A 14363-nucleotide genomic window follows, 5' to 3' on the forward strand; every position below is an offset into this window, starting at 1 on the left:
AATAAGGAGAAAATAATCTTCATTTTCAAGAAATGTTTCTTGTTAAGGTAAAAATAGACATTCAAAATAGTTTAACCAAATATTGCATAAATATGTATAATATGGAGAAAAAAAATTATATTAAAGCTCCACAAATAGTAGGGAATTTATTCCAAAAGTTTAAAAGGAAATGTGAGAAAAAAAATTGTGTGAAAAAATAGAAGAGAAAAAGTGAAAAAAAATAAAAGAAGTTTAAATTAACTTGATCAAATTTTCACGTCTTAAATTTTATTCATCATTTTTTCCATTTATAAATAAGTTAAAAATATATACATCTTTGCATAATTTATTTATATAATGATTTTTCTTTGTATATGGTACAATAAACCAAACAAGGAAGTTTGAATTATTTCTTATTTGTTCTGAAAAAAGTTATTTTTAAATCTATAATTATTTATTATTATTATTATTATTATTATTATTTTTAAAAAGTGGAGATTTGATGTTTGAAAATGTCTGAATGTTTGAAAATGTACAATAAACAATTGGCAGATGATGACGTTATGAACAATAGATGAGCATATTGAATGATTTCATTGCTTACCCAATTTTAATATTCAAAAAAGAAAAAAAGAAAAAAGAAAAAAAGATTTGAATGTCTGGATTGACCCTCCAACCGGACAAGGAATTTCCGATCCGGTTCCTATAATGGAATGATTTGAATGATTGTTTCTTTCCTATAATGGAATCCTACATTCCTTCTCAAAGCAGCGCTGACTTTTCCCTTCCTACCAAATACAAAGAGAAAATCTTGACTAATCTTGATAAAGGTACCGTATATATACGAGGTCAAAGTTTTAAAAGTATTCTACATATGTTTTAAATTTATTCTAAAATAGTGTGTTTGATTAATTTCTTGGTCAATTCTCAAAGTCAAACTTGTACGATCCACAACCTGATTGAAGCTGATCATACACAACCTGCTTTCTGAAGAACATTCAAATTACTTCTCTTATATTGATACGCGGCGAGGAATTGTTGTACCCCAGGAAAATCATCTCTTCTCACCCTTTCCCCCCCTTTAGTGGTTTGCTTAATCAAATTGGCCATTTTCACAATTATTATCAGATACAGATGTGTTATGGAGAATGGTGGGTATGACTGGCAGTTGGAAAATGACATTTCAAGAAGGTAGATGGGTTGGTGGTGAAAATGATGAAAGGTTGGAAAATGACTAGAGATTCCCATCTTGACTGTGACAAAGTCTCCAACTTTATAATAAGGAAACAACTCCAAGTGAGGAGTAGCATTGTAGGAGGTTGCGATGTCTATAATCCACTCAACTCTTTACTCATCTACATGCAAACACTCATATGAGAGCACTAAAACTTCATCACTGTTGGATACAAAGGCTGTGGTATTCTTGTTATCTTCTTTTCCCTAATTCTGCTTATTCTATTCCCTTTTCCAAATTCGACAATTCCTTTTCATATGCCTCTCTTTTCCATAAAGGAAATATTTGATTTTATCTCTAGATTGGGACCTTCTCTCAAATTTGATATAACCTTTCTATCATCTATTCCTATTTCCTCATTTACTTTCTATGATGAGGGTCTGTGCATTTTCTGTCTCATAAACCTTTCTTCTTGTCTCTTCATTGAACAAATTTCCCTTCACAAGCTCCATACATAATGCACCATTCGAAACAAGTTGCTAATAGTCACAACAAAAGTTTCCTAATTGTCTGGTAATGAACACAATAATAAAAATGCTTGCATCTCATCATCCATAACCATTTTCTTAGCATCCAATTGATTAACAATGCTCTGAGAACATACAAGTGATCTGTCATTAGTGTTCCTTCCTTCAACTTCATATTCACTAACTCTTTAACAAGAAAATTTTATTCCCAATAGTTTTTTGTTCAAACATTGATTCCAATTTCTTCTAGAGATTATAGGCATTTATTTCATTTGCCACATGATGACGTGAGGATGTGTCAATCCATTGCCTAATAAAGGGAATTATCTTTTTTTTCATCTTTTTCCATTCCAAATCAGAAATATCTTTGGGTCTAGATTCTTCACCCTGAAGAGTATCTAACAAATCTTTGATGGTGAGAAAATCTTCCATCATGGACTTCCATATAACCCAATTTGAATTGTTAAGTTTTATCATGGAGGTTGAGTTCCCTTCTATCTTCATCCCTTTAAAGAATAAAAGTTCCCAACCTAGGCTCTAATAACACTTGTTAGGAAGATAAAGAGAGAGATCTAGAGTATTAACCTATCAAGATTAAAAGATTCCTCCACAATGATAACAATCACTCAACAATAATAACCACCTTCTCAAGAATAATAATAACCTTCTCAAGAATAATAACAACCTAACAAGAATCAAGAATGGTAATCAAGAACATTAAACCAAAAAGAGGACACCAAATATAACGTGGAAAAACCCTTCAAATGGAGGTAAAAAAACCACGGAGAAAATTTCTTCCACTTCAATAAATGGGGATACAATAATTAAGTCCTCAGGTTTCTTCTCCTTGAGAACTTATATAAATATCTAAATACTTGAGGTGAGAATCATCACCTCAGGAAACATGAACAAAAAGAAATAAGGAGAAAACATACCATAGGAATTCCCTAAAAGGTTGATGAAAGGAACCTATAACTTCACTCTTGAGCCCTAGAAAAGTGCTTAGAAAATAAACCCTGATCTTCTTTCCTTTTCTCAATCAAATTCCCTTCTCTCATAATCCCAAAGCCCTAATACTATTTATATATCCATAATTGGGCTTAAGGAATATCAAAATATAAAATAGTCAAATATATGGGTTCATGGGCTGGACAGACATAGCCCAACATTTCAAACTCACTTCAAGCACATCTCCAATGCCATCCATCTAGGTTGTACCACTCAAAAGAAAAATCAATATGTTACATTTATCATTAAAAAAAAAAATTAACTTTTTTATTCAGTTAAAAAAAAAAATTTAAAGTTTTTTTTTAGAAAAGAAAAAAAAACATTAATCTGAAATCTAAAAGCAAATTAATTTGAATGGAGCCTACAAGTTTATCAACTCATGGAATCAATGTCCTTACTCTCCCCTATGGCAGTTACTTTAGGTCTAAATTTCTCTGGAAAAGATCTTAATATTTTCCTAACTACCTTAGAATTAGGAATAAGTTCTCTAAGTTTAAACGAAGAATTTACAATATCACTTAATTCAAAATAAAAGGAAGAAAAAGTTTGATTTTCATGCGTCCTAATATTTTCAAACCTAGTAGCAAGCATTTGTAATTTAGAAATCTTTACAGAGGACGTGCTTTCACGAGTGACTTGAAGAATATCCGATGCTTCATTTGCATGTTTGCAATTAGCTATCCTACAAAACCTATATGGACAAACTCCATTAAAAATATTAAATAAAGCCCTAGTATTGGCTTCACTACATTCATTTTCGGCTTTGTCTCATTCTTTTTCAGGTTTAAGTTCACCTATTGATCTTCCTTGAGCTTAAAGGATTAATGGTAGTCCTCAACCATATTCAATTGAGTTTCACACCCTTTCACCTTACATTTTGAGGAAAAACATCATTTGTGCTTTCCAATAGGAGTAATTATTCCCATCAAAATAAGGTGGACTATTCAAAGAAGCACCACTTTTTTATTGTTCCATATCAAACATACAGGATCAATAAAATTTTCATTTTTACCCTATGTGAATAATAAAAAATTGATTTTTAAACCATCTGATCAATAAAAATTGGATTTTTAATCAATAGGATAAAGAATTAGTTATTTATTCCACTCTGACACCAATTGAAAAATGGGTATTACTTTAATATCACTTAAATAGCAACCGAAAGTTCAATAGCGAACATCCAAAGGTGGGATGAGTGGGTGATTTAAAATTTTAATTAAAGATTTATATGTTATATCAAATTTTTTTACATCTAAGAAATTTTCAATGTTATCCTGGATATTAAAAAATGAGTTCACCCCAAATTTAGAATGGTAAAACTTGATTTTTATGGTTAATTGATATCCAAAGATTATTTGGATAATATAAATTAATTATTAATACCCAAAGGATATCCTGAGAGACGTTAGGGATAATAATAATTAGTTATAAGGATAACAACCATAACCACCAAGATAACAACCCTAACAACCTCAATAGCAATCCCAACAAATTAGTCAAACTTAATCAAATAAAATCTAAGCAAGAATATATAGATATGCACCTTTTATGAAAACCCTACAAACATAATATCAAATATAAAAGATATAGACAACGAGGCATAAGATTTTTACGTGAAAACCCCCACAAATTATGGAGAAAAAAAACCACAAGGTCTAAGACCTACCAATCTAAATCCACTATTCGAAATCAAGTTACACAAATTTACTTGGATGTTTTATCTTAAAGACTTACTCTTCAACACCTACAACTTAATCCACGTTTGTGACATAGCAACTTCCTATTGCTCCCTAGTAGATATTTTTGCCACTTCGAAGGGATTATGGTCTTCAACCCACGATTTAAAGATTCAAATCCTTGAATTAGAATTCATGAATGATATAGCAATTTAGGCTTTCTCTCAAGGAGTCCCTCTTTTTAAGAATGAAAGGTTTTTAATCTCTAAGATCTCTTCAATCATTGATCCCTAACCCTTAAGGGGTTATTAAGAAAGTATTTATAGCCCAAAGAGTTTCAGTATCATAAGGTTTCAAACTAGAGTTGGAGTGAAATTCATCCAAAATTTGTGTCTAAACTCAGCAAGGCTGTTATGACCGCTTGAGCAGACTTAACTACTTGAGCGATCCTTACCACTTGACCAGGCTAACTGGTTGAGTAGTCCTTTCCACTTGAGCAGCCCCTACTTCTTTTAAAAAATCATTTTAAAACATTCCAAGTCCAAAAATGATACTGAACCTTCTATACCTCAAAGAAGTCTTATATGCAACAAGTCAAACCTTTTTAAACATACCTATGACTTCTTGGTTGGATGAACAACCACCTTTGATCTTCAATAGGGAGCAAGCCACTATCTAAAAAGACTTCTATGATGAAATATAAAAAATAAAAAAAAATTGCCAACATATAAATAAGACTCAATGTCCTAATAGAAAGCATTAGAACTTTCCTTATTTACTCATTTTGAGTGAAGAGACTTCAAGTGGGTGAAGTATTTGAAAGGATTGTGAGTGCCCATTGAAGCCCATGAATCCAAATATAAAGCTTGAAGGCTTAGGTTGAAGCCTATGATAATAGAACCCTCACTTACTTAGGAGGTTAAAAATAATGGATATAGGTGAATTTTTTAACCACTATAAAAGAGTTTGCATATATCTTCTCTTCATCTTTTACTTAATTATTGCCTTAATTAATATCTCTTATTCTTTTTGTTATTAATATGTTGTTTTTGAAAAAATAAAATAAAAAATATAACACTTAATTCATCTCTTCTCACCCTTCCCCCCCCCCCCCCCCCCCCCCCCCCTTTAGTGGTTTGCTTAATCAAATTGGCCATTTTCACAATTATTATCAGATACAGATGTGTTATGGAGAATGGTGGGTATGACTGGCAGTTGGAAAATGACATTTCAAGAAGGTAGATGGGTTGGTGGTGAAAATGATGAAAGGTTGAAGAGGATATGGCATCATGTACAAATGTGGTGAGCCATTGTTTGTGATGGTGGTTTTCTCCCTTTTTTAAAAATGGGGGTTTTTTTTTTTTTCAAACTTGCAATGGTGCTTGACTAGGTGAGGGTATGAGAATTTTTTTTTTTTTCATCTTTTTTTTTCCCAAACAACACTCCACACAACTCCATCTATGTCATCTCTGCTACAAAAATACAACATGCTACTACAACGCACTTAATGCACTTCATCATGCCATGAGTTTTATATTATTTAAAATTTAGAAATTAAAAAATTAAAAAATTAAAATTAAAATTTACAAATTAAAAAAAAATTAAAATTAAAATTAAAAATTTATGATTTTTGTATTATTTAAAATTGGGATAATCATGCTTTGGTACATCACCAATTAAAAAATATGATTTTTAGAACTGTACTTTTACTTTTTCAATTTTAATGTAAAATAGAATTTTTTTTTTTTTACCAATTCATGCACTCCAATAGTGCTTATGAACTTGTTCCAAAATTACCCTCAAAAGTTGAGGGCAAGTACACTTACCACATTAAATGCTATTGTCAAGTACACTAATAACTATTTTTTTCTCTATATTATCTCATAAAACATCTTCAATTTTATTTTATTTTCACTCTCTAATATCTCCATATTTATTGATTTTAATTATTTTTTGGACATATTAACTTTAAAATAATAATATATAATAAATAGTTAATATAACAAGTTAAATAAAAACATAAATATATAATGGACAAAAATGAAAATATTATTCCACAAATAATATACTTGATGATTTTAAATATTAATTATAGTAATACATTTAATAATTAAAGGATTAAATTTAAAAATTGTATTGGAGGTCGTCCTCGACCTCACAATGGACTTTGGCACCATTGATACATCCTTTACAAAATTTGGTACATCCTTCACAAAATTTGGTACATCCTTAAAAAAATTTGGTACATCCAAGCCTTGAGCTATAAGGACCGCTATCTTATTACCCATGATCTATTTATTCCTTTAGGGATCTTTGGGAAGTGATTGGAGGTTGATCCCTACTCTGAAATGGACTTTTGAACCCTAGGTACATCCTTAAGAAAATTTAGTACATTCAATATTTAAGCTAAAGGGACACTTATATCACTTCCCGTGGTCCATTTATTCCTTTAGAGACCAACCCTCGGAAAGTGACTAGAAGTCGTTCCCCTTATCAGAATAGACTTTGGCACCCTTGGTACATCCTTTACAAAATTTGGTACATCATTTACAAAATTTAGTACATCCTTCATAGAATTTGGTTCATCCTTAAAAAAATTTGGTACATCCAATTCTTAAACTATCGAGACCCCTATCTTATTATCCATGGTTCGTTTATTCCTTTAAGGATCTTTGGGAAGTGATTGGAGGTTGCTTCTTACTTCGAAACGAACTTTGGAACCCTAGGTACATCCTTAACAAAATTTGTTACATTTAATCCTTGAGCTAACGGGACACCTATCTCCTTTCCTATGGTCCATTTATTCATTTGGAGACTCTTAGAAAGTGATTGGAGGTCGTTCTCCACCTTCGAATGGATTTTGGCACCCTTGGAACATGCTTTAAAAATTTTGGTACATCCAATCCCTAAGCTATTAGGACCCTTATTTTATTACCCATGGTCCATTTATTCCTTTAGGGATATTTGGGAAGTGATTAGATGCCCTTCCCTACTCCAAAACGGACTTTGAAATCCTAGGTACATCCTTAAGAAAATTTGATACATCCAACCCTTGGGCTAATGAGACACCTGTCTCCCTTCACATGGTCCATTTATTTCTTTGGAGACCCTCGAGAAGTGATTGGAGGTCGTTCCTCACCTCGAAACGGACTTTGGCACCCTTGGTACATTCTTTATAAAATTTGGTATTTCATTTACAAAATTTGTAACATTCTTCACAAATTTTGGTACATCCAATCCTTGAGCTATCGGGACCCCTATCTTATTACACATGGTTGGTTTGTTCCTTTAAAACCCCTTGAGAAGTGATTGGAGGTTGTTCCCTACCCTAAAATGGACTTCAGAACCCAACGTACATCCTTATGAGGAAAGGATGAACATCCTTGATTTTACTTTTTTAATACACACACACACATCAATAAACTAGGCATGTTCGTAAATATTTCCAATAATACATATATTCATCACAAAAATACTTTCAACATTTATAAAATAAGCATAAATTATTTTGTTCTCACACTTAGACCTCATTAGGTATTTAGTTGTTTAAATATATATTTGTAAATAACCTTGTCAAAACTAGTTACTTATAAAAATTGTCACAATCACATATATAGTCATCATATATTAATGTCTCATTCAGATTATGAACAATCCAAGTTCGTTTCATTAACACTTTATGGTGTGACATTAATGTGCTAAATATTGAAATGTATTGTCTATACCAAACATCACACAATGCATTTACTTTTATTTATTTATTTGTTAGGTACTTATTTGATATGTAATATAAGTTCAGGCTCTACCTTTGAATACATGGGCTGACCACTATTTTCCTCACTGTCCATGTTCAAAGGTTATAACGTCCATATTCAAAGGCCTACCTATTAAACAATGGGGGTCAACCTTTGTTTTTCCTACCGCCCACATAAAACAAAACCAATATTAAAAACACGATGGGATTGCCTATGACCTAAAGGGTCAACCCTTATTTTTGTTACTGACCACTTCAAACAAAACTAATATTATGACTAAGGGTTATAAGCTAAAAAGGGTCAGCCCCTACATGAAAAGGTCATCCACTATTATGCCTAGTGTTAACAATTTGGTTTTCATATAAGGTTCGACCTCTTTCTTCCATAATGCCCACAAAAATTCAACCCTTCTTTTCTACAACTATATTCCTTCATTTTTCAATTCAGCTATAATCCATTTGGAATTGACAAATTATTTTAAGAAAAATATTCAAATGATTCATAATATAATACCATTAAAAGTGACAATAATTCCATTTGTTATTCATTTTCATCAGGTCATGAATAAGCACAATTTGTTTTCCCTTGATGATTATAAATTGTGACTCAACCACCTCATTTAGATAACCATAAAAATACAAAAATTTGTTAAAGGTGTACCTAAGGTTCCACAATTCATTCCAGAGTAGGGAACAACCTCCAATTACTTCCTAAGTGTTCCCAAATGAACAAATGGACCATGAGAATGGAGATAGGTGTCCCAATAGCTCGAGGATTGGATGTACCAAATTTTCTTAAGGATGTAACTAGGGTTCCAAAGTTCGTTCCAGAGTAGAGAATGACCTCCAATCACTTCCCAAAGATTCTTAAAGGAATAAACATACCATGGGTAATAAGATAGAGGTCTTAGTTGCTCAAGAATTAGATGTACCAAATTTTTTTAAGGATGTACCAAATTTTATGAAGAATGTACCAAGTTTTCTAAATGATGTACCAAGGGTGCCAAAGTATATGTAATTAAAAGTTAGTATAAGTTTACTTCTTAAGTTGACAAGGTATGATTTTGAATGAGAACAAATTAGTGGACTATATCTTCTTCATAACTAACTTAAATTCAATACTATTTTAGAGTTGTATAGATAAGTTTTACCGAATATGATAAAAATCATTTAGTATTATTTATATTTGAGTAACATCATATAATAATATTGAAATTTAAATAAATTTATATTATAGGATATAATCTTACATGTCTTGAATTATTTGTTGTTATTATTTATATAAAAAAATTTAAGTAACATATTACAATATAAATATTAATTGCTCAAATAATTTATCTTTTTATTATTTCATAAAAATACAATTATTACATTACAAAACATTTAAATTTAAATAAATCTATATTGTAGTATTTCATTTTATGGATTTGTAATTATTTTATTATTATTAATAGAAATAAAATATTATAGTATAAATATTAAGTCTCAAAAAAATACATATGTTATTTCACAATATAAATCATCTAGTTATTTATCAATATTACTTATTAATATCACAATTTAATAACAATAAAATTACTCAATTTGTCAAGAAATAATACAACCACTTAATGAAACCATTTTGCAAGCAAATATATATATAAAAAGTCGTAACTTTTAGTCACAAAAAATTGTAATTAGTGACAAATACTTTTGTGAGAAAATAGGTTTTTTATATCACAAAAGTGTTTATGCCAAAAAAATGACGACGCCAAAATTTTCCCATCATGTCTTTTAGTGATGAAATTTTCAAATTCATCAAAAAAATTTTAAAAAAAAATTGGCACCACTAACAACATCTAAAATTCCATCGATAAAAGTTACTTTTAGCGATAAAAGTATAATTCACCCCTAAATTCCATTGATTTCTCCACTTTATTAAAATTTGAAAAGATAAAATAGAGAGGAAAAAGAAACAAGAGAAAGGTCTATAGAGAAGTTTGGTTCGAAGGGTTAGAAAGAAGAAATTTTTTTTATTTGCTTCATTATGAAATTTAAGGTAAGTTCTTCATGTATGATTTGCTTTTTAGATTCTTTTACCTTTCTTTAACCATGAGATTAATAGGAAGAAGAATGGAAGAAATGAGGAAAGTGGTTGTGGCAAAGAAATAATAAAGTAATAATAAGATTTGGGTTGTGGGTAGGAGATAAGTAAAAATAGTAGTAAATTAATAAATAATTACCTACTTCCTACCATTAAAAAAAAAAAAGAAGGAATATTAACATTAATAATTCAACAAAACCCATTAATGTAATTATGGAAAGTGAAAATGATAATAATATTATGGTTAATAAAAAATTTAATTAAAAAAATAAAACTTTAGAAAAGGGTTTGGAATTAAAGTAAGTTTTACAAAAAAATTAGGAAGTCATTAATTTAGATAATTAATCTTTAATAATTATTTTTTATTTATATCTATATTAGGTGTAGATTAAGTCTTTCAGGATTTTGAATGATTTCTTCAAGGTAAGGGTTAATAGTATAGTAAACCATTTTATAATTTTTTTTTCATCTATTTTTAAACTATCAAAATGTTTAAGTTCCTTAAAGTGGATCAAATAATATTTTACTAAAAATGCTATGATTTGTTCCTTAGTTTATAAAATAAATTGGGAATATCATATGATTTGTTTATTGTTATGCAAATGAATTTTATCATTTAATTTATTATATTGGTTTAAGAGAGAAGTTGTTGACCTACGTTACCTTTGGTGAGGATAGTGATATAATGTAACTCTAGCTAATAAGGGTGTTATTAGCCTTTGGTATATCATTGATTATAAATCATTTTGTCCATTGGTAAAAGGCACAAAGTGAGACTAGCCACCTAATGCAAGTTCTACTATTTGGGCACAATGTTATTATCAATGAGTCAGAGTAAAATGTTTGTTTATAATTTTTTTAATATAATTTAAGTATGTAAAGTATATTATTTAATTCTATCTTTAAATTGAAAGTGCATAATTTTTTGAACAAAATGAATTTAATTATTGAATTAAATGAACTCCTACTAATTGATTTTTTATTTTTTTTTATAAAGATGTGATATCTCCAAAGATTTAACTTTGTACTATACTTGATCTTTCTTATTGACCAATTTTCTTAATTGAGTTTTAAGTTCACTCTTATCTATTATTCCACTTTTTAAGTATCTTAGTGAGGGGAAATCGAGATAAGAAGGGTTTCCTTTGAAAACAACTTTACAATTAATTATTTAGGAGTTTTAAATTAAGATTGAATTTAGTATTGATTTCTAAAACTCTTTAAAGTGTTTGGGATGATCTTCGAATTTATTATTTAAAACTCTTTGTATATGGTACAATAAACCAAATAAGGAAGTTCGAATTATTTCTTATTTTACTTTTTTTTTTTCCTTTTTTTAGATAATAGTTTTTATAAGCTGGCTATATATTGTATTTGTTATGAAAAAAGTTATTTTTAAATCTATAATTATTTATTATTATTTTTTAAAAAATAAAAATAAAAAAGTGGAGAAACACAAATTTGAAAATAAGGAGAAAATAATCTTCATTTTCAAGAAATGTTTCTTGTTAGGGTAAAAATAGAAATTCAAAATAGTTTAACCAAACATTGCATAAATATGTATAATATGGAGAAAAAAATTATATTAAAGCTCCACAAATAGTAGGGAATTTATTCCAAAGGTTTAAAAGGAAATGTGAGAAAAAAAAAAAAAAAGGTGTGAAAAAATAGGAGAAAAAAAGTGAAAAAAATTAAAAGAAGTTTTTAAATTAACTTGATCAAATTTTCACGTCTCAAATTTTATTCATCATTTTTTCTGTTTATAAATAATTTAAAAATATATACATCTTTGCATAATTTATTTATATAATGATTTTTCATTGTATATGGTACAATAAACCAAACAAGGAAGTTTGAATTATTTCTTATTTGTTCTGAAAAAAAGTATTTTTAAATCTATAATTATTTATTATTATTATTATTATTATTTAAAAAAAGTGGAGATTTGATGTTTGAAAATGTCTGAATGTTCTCTTATCCGTTAAAACTAATTTATATGTTGGTGCATGCAATTTATCTGTGCAATATGTCATGTCAAGATTAAAGCCGGTATGGAGGAAATATGCAAAGGAAACCAATATTTATTTGATGGTGAGCATGTTGAATGATATCATCGCTTACCTAATGATTTGAATGTCTGGATTGACCCTCCAACCGGACAAGGAATTTCCGATCCGGTTCCTATAATGGAATGATTTGAATGATTGTTTCTTTCCTATAATGGAATCCTACATTCCTTCTCAAAGCAGCGCTGACTTTTCCCTTCCTACCAAATACAAAGAGAAAATCTTGACTAATCTTGATAAAGGTACCGTATATATACGAGGTCAAAGTTTTAAAAGTATTCTACATATGTTTTAAATTTATTCTAAAATAGTGTGTTTGATTAATTTCTTGGTCAGTTCTCAAAGTCAAACTTGTACGATCCACAACCTGATTGAAGCTGATCATACACAACCTGATTGAAGCTGATCATAATCAATGCTGCCTTGCACGAGGCTCTCTTCTTCTCAATTGCCAAGCATAAAATGACAGTGGTTGGAACAGATGGTAGCTACACGAAACCATTGACACAAGATTATATCACAATATATCCTGGCCAAACCTTCGATGTCTTACTAGAAGCTAACCAACACCCGGATCACTATTACATGGCGGCTAAAACTTATTCCATTGCCCCAGTAGCTCAAAATTTTTATGATAACACAACCACCACAGCTATTGTACAATACAGGGGATACTACACTCCATCTTCACCTCTCTCTTTGCCTCATTTTCCTGCATACAATGACACAAATGCATCGGTTCAGGTCATGGCCGGTCTCCGAAGCTTAGCAAATGCGGAACATCCTTCCAATGTCCCATTGAGCCCGAGCACTAAACTGATTTACACTGTTTCTGTAAACTCGTTCCTATGCCCCAATAATTCATGTGCAGGGCCCAATGGGACGCGGTTCTCCGCAAGTATAAACAACATAAGCTTCCAATCCCCTACAATTGACATACTGCAAGCTTATTATTATAACATCAGTGGTGTATATGGAGATAAATTTCCTAGCGTTCCACCACTGGTGTTCGATTTTACAGCTGATTATCTTCCATTAGAGTATCAGACGCCAGAAAACGGAACAGAAGTAAGGGTCCTCGAGTATAACTCCACGGTGGAGATTGTTTTTCAAGGGACAAACTTGGTTGCAGGGACACACCACCCCATGCATCTCCATGGATACAGTTTCTACCTTGTTGGATGGGGATTTGGGAATTTCGATAAAAATAAGGACCCTTTGCGCTATAATCTAGTGGATCCTCCCCTTCAGAGTACCATCTCTGTTCCTACGAATGGTTGGGCTGCAATCAGATTCGAGGCATCCAACCCTGGTATGTTGCAAACACTCATGTCCTCTATTAAAAAAAACCCTTGAAACTGCCAACCTGCATACCAAGGGAATAATTTTTCTTAATATTGCAATAAATTAGGTGTAATGTTCGTATATTTTCTCTGTTGCAGGGGTGTGGTTCATGCACTGCCATGTAGAACGCCATCTGACTTGGGGCATGGAAACTGCGTTCATAGTGAAAAATGGTAAACACCCAGAAGCTCAAATGCTGCCTCCGCCATCCGACATGCCACTATGTTGAAGTTGCAAAGAATTAACATGCCAAAGATTTCATTGATTGTTTCCATTATTCAGATTTCATTATTTATTTTTTGTTCAAAAAAATTGTTGACTAAACATTCCAATTGGATTAAAATAAAAAGAATAATGTAAAGTTCTAGAATATTGTGTATGGGATTGTTATATAATTTGTCAATTTCTTGGATTGTTAAAAGTCTACAAAGAAAATGTTGTAGAATAATCTTTGAGATATGCAATGCTGGAATTTGCCATGGAAGTCTTGATTTGACAACTTTTGACCATTCCAATTTTATTCAACATGATAAAATATCATGTTGTGAAAAAGGTCATTAAATGATTTGTTTAATTTTTACTTTTACAACTCAAAATATTTTGCAAATAAGAAAATTTTAATGAAGTCTTTCACAATTGAGATAAAATCAATTTTTTTTCTACTTATTTATTTCAAATTAAAATAAGCACTTTTTTTTCCTAAATTTAAAATAATTGATATATAATTTATATCTTTACCTCCTATTTTAGTA

The 14363-nt window shown here is 30.2% G+C and overlaps 1 pseudogene; it reads left to right on the forward strand.

Moving 5' to 3' along the window:
- The window catches only part of LOC117905538, an 84388-nt pseudogene extending 70399 nt beyond the window's left edge, over nucleotides 1–13989 (forward strand).
- The last annotated feature ends 374 nt before the right edge of the window (nucleotides 13990–14363 follow it).

This window comes from Vitis riparia, chromosome 18, assembly GCF_004353265.1.
Source record: "Vitis riparia cultivar Riparia Gloire de Montpellier isolate 1030 chromosome 18, EGFV_Vit.rip_1.0, whole genome shotgun sequence".
Taxonomy (NCBI): domain Eukaryota; kingdom Viridiplantae; phylum Streptophyta; class Magnoliopsida; order Vitales; family Vitaceae; genus Vitis; species Vitis riparia.